At 39.7% G+C, this 5,323-nt stretch overlaps 1 long non-coding RNA gene across 1 annotated transcript; it reads right to left on the bottom strand.

Annotated features, from left to right (window-relative positions):
• Positions 1-1,664: 1,664 nt before the first annotated feature.
• On the bottom strand, positions 1,665-4,963 carry LOC120476371 (uncharacterized). Its single transcript, XR_016155312.1, has 4 exons — positions 4,865-4,963; positions 4,187-4,257; positions 3,589-3,661; positions 1,665-2,068 (listed from the first exon to the last, which is right to left on the bottom strand). It is a non-coding gene; the product is annotated as an uncharacterized LOC120476371 (long non-coding RNA).
• Positions 4,964-5,323: the final 360 nt, after the last annotated feature.

The following is a 5,323-nucleotide window of genomic DNA, read 5'->3' as shown; positions in this document are numbered from 1 at the left end:
ACTCGAATGCCTTTCCTTTCATATATTTTAAATGACCTGCAGATTTATATCTGTATTACCTCATTATGACTGTAACAAAATATGTGTGCCGGCTGATGCTCCTTTGGTTATGAACAGCTCGTGCAAACGTACAATAAGTACGTGTATGTGTGTGTGAGCGCGCACGCAGTTTCGCTTGTCGCCAGAGGGGCGTAGTTCTGCAAAAACTCAGATACTTGCATTTAGCTCCTTTAAAATTTAATAATAATTATTAATCTTTTTTCTTTTCTTTTTTTGGATCCGGGGCTATAAAAAACATATCCGGGGCTGAAGCCCTGAATGCCCATGTCTAACGACGCTCCTGGTCTGTATCATGAGCAGTGAAGGGAGGAAAGTGCTTGAAGAATGGAAGACTCAGTTTGCGGTCAACGAGCGAGATGGACAGCCTTTCTGCTTGCTCTGGAATAAAATACTGTCAAATAATGTCAACAAGCATTTCGATACCACACATGAAACTCTTGACACAAAATAATCTGGATCTCAGGAAAGAGCTTTAAAGATAACTAGTCTTGAAATGCCATTGTTGAACAGAATACATGCGAGCTAGCTTAAAAGTGTCTCAGGCCGCGACATTAGCAACGTTAAAAATGTCCCGGCTCCTCGCTAAACACAACAAACCATTCAGTGACGGAGAGCTGGTCAAGAACTCACAATGTCTGTTTGATGACCTGAGCAACAAGAGCGAGATCATTCACAGGATAAAACGTTTACAGCTCAGCAATGACACAGTTACTCGTCGAATCTCTGAAATGTCTGAGAATTTGACAGAACAGCTAAAAACTAAGCTAGCCACAGCTTCAGCACTCAGTTTGGCTGCGGATGAATCGACGGACATCGGAGATGTTGCTCAGCTTTGCATTTGGGGGAGATGTGTGTATTCTGAGACTTTTGAAGTTACAGAAGATTTATTGGCATTGAAGTCGCTACAAGAACGAACAAGACGAGGACATTAATGAAGCACTTAGTGAAGCATGCAAAGACATGAACGTACCCGAACCCTCAGTTGTCTCCATCACTACCGACGGTGCGTCCTCAATGACGGGAAAACACAAGGGTCTCGTTGCTGAAATGAGGAAAATCTCCCCTGACTTGTTGGCATTTCACTGTCCCAGCAAACAAGCTTCTTTGGGGCCCGAATGGGGCCCTTGCGGGCAGCCCACTGTGGGCCCAGATACCGGCGTGAAATGCGGGGCACGTGTGGGCCCCACACTTCGGGACCCAGGTGGGGCCCCAGTGGGACAGCCCACAAGTGTGGGCTGACTGTGGGCAGGCCCACAGTAAGTAGAGTGGACCCCATTGGGGCCAGTTGTGGGCCCACGGTAAACCCTTATAGGGGCCCATGTGGGGGCCATTGTGGGCAGCCCACTGTGGGCCCAGATACCGGCGTGAAATGCGGGGCACGTGTGGGCCCCACACTTCGGGACCCAGGTGGGGCCCCAGTGGGACAGCCCAAAAGTGTGGGCTGACTGTGGGCAGGCCCACGGTAAGTAGAGTGGGCCCCCATTGGGGCCAGTTGTGGGCCCACAGTGGGCTGCCTGCAATGGCCCCAAATGGGCCCCTATAAGGGTTTGCTGGCTCCAATCGGGGCCCACTCTACTTACCGTGGGCCAGCCCAAAGTGTGGGCTGACTTTGGGCTGGCCCACACAAATTATAGCAGGCTGGATGTGGGCACACTGTGGGTGCAGTTGCAAAGTTTCAGCACACAGAGTAGGTACACCCATATTACTATATGCAGTACAATTGCACTTGTTAGCAGCAATAAATCGAGGGTCATGTTTTTTTCCCCAAATAATTTATTTATATTTAATAATAATTATAATTAATGATAATACAGTTTTAAACGGCAATAACCACAGAAAACAGGGGATTGAAAATTAAAAATCAATCCCCTCAGGGGAAACAGTAGGTATTTCTGCAGTTCTGGCCCTTCCTTGCCGTCCCCATCTCTGTCCCAGGGATTACGGAGCCATGTCTTCATAGAGGCTTCCACATCACATGCAGTGGCTTGACTGCTTTTTGTCACAGCATCTAAGTGAGAAAGGATCAATTGAAATACAAATGTTAAAAACAAAATAAGGGTTGTACTGTTGAGCCATTTCAACCTAAGAAAGTTTTCAACCTGCACTTTGAATGAGGAAACGTCTTCTGATTGTTCCAGGTGCTATTTATAAATGCTTAACTAAGAGAATGACTGAATAGGTCAATGAGAGAGCTGCGGTTTATAATAACATTTAGTTGTAAGTCATTTTGGTTGGTTAATGATGAACTAAGCTTTTACAAAACATTCATAAATGATTAGCAATTGATATACTAACATTTTATGTATGTTTTGTTAATTCTGTTACAAGTCATTTACAAGTGATTAGTAAATGATTAACTTATTTTTTTATGAAACATGATTATGCATTTCATAAATGTTTAAGTGATGTTAATTATTGTATGTTTTGTAGATTCAGTTATAAATAATTTACAATTGTTTAGTTAATGATTAACTAATCATTTAGAAAACATTAACATGCATTTAATAAATGTTCAATAAAGGTTTTTATTTTCTCCCTACTTATTAAAATTTAAATTTAAAATTACAAACAACCACCAGCCTGAAAAACATGTTGTATGAAGACTGTTTAAAATACCCCTCCTAATCCTCACAGAATTTGCAAGACAGAACTGATAACACCTGGGCTTATCGATACTGCGGTGTTCCTTAAAAAAAGCTTGTAATTATTTTTTTTGTACTCGTAATGATTTGTCATTACAAGTGCACAGCTATGTGAGTGGTGTTATTAAGAGTGACCACGGTTAATAGATATGAAAGATATTAATAAAAATGATGTTAATTCAGCCAGCGCACATACCTCTATTTGCTTCCTGTTTTCGGGCGAAGCCCACAGTAGTCGATTGTCGAGTTCACGCGCGCGATCATAAGTGAATATCATCTCAAACCTCTGTGTGTTCAACATCTGATTCGGATGAACTATCCATTTGAGCTGATATTCTCAAAACACCACACAGTGGTAGGTTTGAGACGATATAAATGAACTCACGTGTGAGATCGACAATCGACTACTGTGGGCATCGACAGAAAACAGGAAGCAAATAGAGGTATGTGCGCTGGCTGAATTAACATCATTTTTATTAATATCTTTCATATCTACTGCAGTCAGATTGACCGTGGTCACTCTTAATAACACCACTCACATGGCTGTACACTCGTAATGACAAATCAAGGATGTTAAGAGGCTAAAAGCAGGTTTAGACCATGCCCCATTGTAGTCAGCAGGGTGCGAATTTTAAAAAGATGATAACACAGTGTAGGCAACAGCAACACCAATTTTTGTCTGTACTGACAGCACTCCAAATGTACAAAAAAAATAGCTCAATGTTAAAATTGACCGGAGTTTTCCTTTAATTTGGCCCCAGGGCCCGTTTAATGTTTAATACCGGGTTTTGGTTACTATACCAACGTATGGGTGAGTTCTTATGGATGAAGGCCTGTTGTGTTCGGTCTCTTGGTTTGTGGTAGTGGCAGCTATTGTGAAACTCACCTTTGTCATGTACTGGGTGTGGATGGCATCAAGATCTGGTCCTGAAGAATCACAGGGTCAAATGATATCTCATCTGGTAACAAGAGCATAGTAACTTTAGAAACTCTAATGATATCTTTACCCCCTGATATTGCATTGTGGATTTAAATTCAAACATTTAAAGGCTAAGAATATGAGCCATGAGTAAACTGGCCAGATATCAGTGAAAAATAACTTGCGTGCCTAAAGTTGTCGACCCCCTGAATTCAGCATTAAAAAGTTAAAAGAACTTTAGTATTTATCATTAAAAAAAATTACATGAAAATAAATAAATACCTTAGCGCTGGACAGTATGGTGTCTCATTGGCCAACATAATTAAAAACACACCTAGAGAATATACCAATGACCATGATATCCATGTTATCATAATAGTTTAATTATTATAACTTATGACCATTATAACATTATATTATTTTGCCAGCTATTATTTAGCCTACAGGCTTCTCAAGGACAATATCACTGAAAAAAAACTGGGGTTAATGAGTGTGAGACTTAATTAAAAAGCATAAATCCTACAGACCCCAAACTTTTGAACAGTATGATTGAAGTTTTGCTTACTAGTCGAGTTCATAGCCGTGGAGGTTGTCTTGGGACAGGGCTGTAGCAGGACATCATGGTGATTTTCTAGACTAGAAAATAACATGCAATGTGTCACAGAGCCAACAATGTTACATAGGATTTGCAATAGAACAAAGGGTTTATTACAAGGAATCAAGCTAGAGATGCAATGCAGAAAAGAGAAAAAGAATATATAAAATCTTAACGTAATATATTGTGCAAGAAATGCATATGAAATTATTATCATGAAACAATAATTCCTCCTTTGTTGTGGAGGTTTTTTTCAGTCCCTTCTGAAATCACTTTTATTATCAATCTTTGTAAGTGACGTCACTGATCAACAGTACGTTACAGTGTGAATTCTTTCAGGCTAGCTAGCAATTAGCTAATTTCCAATAACCCATTGACAAATTACCAGCAAAACAAAACTATCAAAAACTGTTATCAACACAAAGATGTGCTTAAAACCCCAAACTTATGTAAAACAAGAGCTAACGTTAACTTAACTTAACGTTTAACGTTACATATTCTGAAAACAGTTGAGATGCTAACGGACTTTTTCGAAGACTCAAAACCTTTTCTACAAAGTAAAATATTCAACAGAAGCGTATCAATTATACGTAAGAAAGGTGTCAGGAACGTTTGTATTATTTGTGTGATTTTGTTAACCAAACTTACCTGAAAGCAGTGGAAAAACAGGGAGACGCTATTTTTTGCTGTTTGTCAGTTGAAGAGGTTTCCTCGTTTCCATGGTTTCCATCTAGTCGCGTGCGCTCCTGTCTTTGAATCGGACAACTTTGAATGCGACTCGCACGCGCACGCGCGTTGAAATCATATCAATTCAAAAGGCACGCAGCATTTAAACATCTAGAATTATAACATGTAACAATTTAAAATATCATTCATTTTATATCATGAATTTAAAAATCATTATGTAGTTCTATGACCAATGTAATATTATTTTTTTCATTAGAATATGAAAGCACTAAAATGCTTTATATAAATGAAAGTTGGTAATGAAATTACGTCCAGTGACGTCGCAGTTTCGTTTGTGTCTGATTGGGCTCAGTCGTTACATCAGTGATGTAGGCCCATTTATTAGTAGCAATAATATATGTTATATATCAATAGTATAAA

The sequence above is a fragment of the Pimephales promelas genome, chromosome 3 (genome assembly GCF_988280905.1).
Source record: "Pimephales promelas chromosome 3, fPimPro1.hap1.1, whole genome shotgun sequence".
Lineage (NCBI taxonomy): Eukaryota > Metazoa > Chordata > Actinopteri > Cypriniformes > Leuciscidae > Pimephales > Pimephales promelas.
This window is presented reverse-complemented; position numbering and strand designations above follow the sequence as displayed.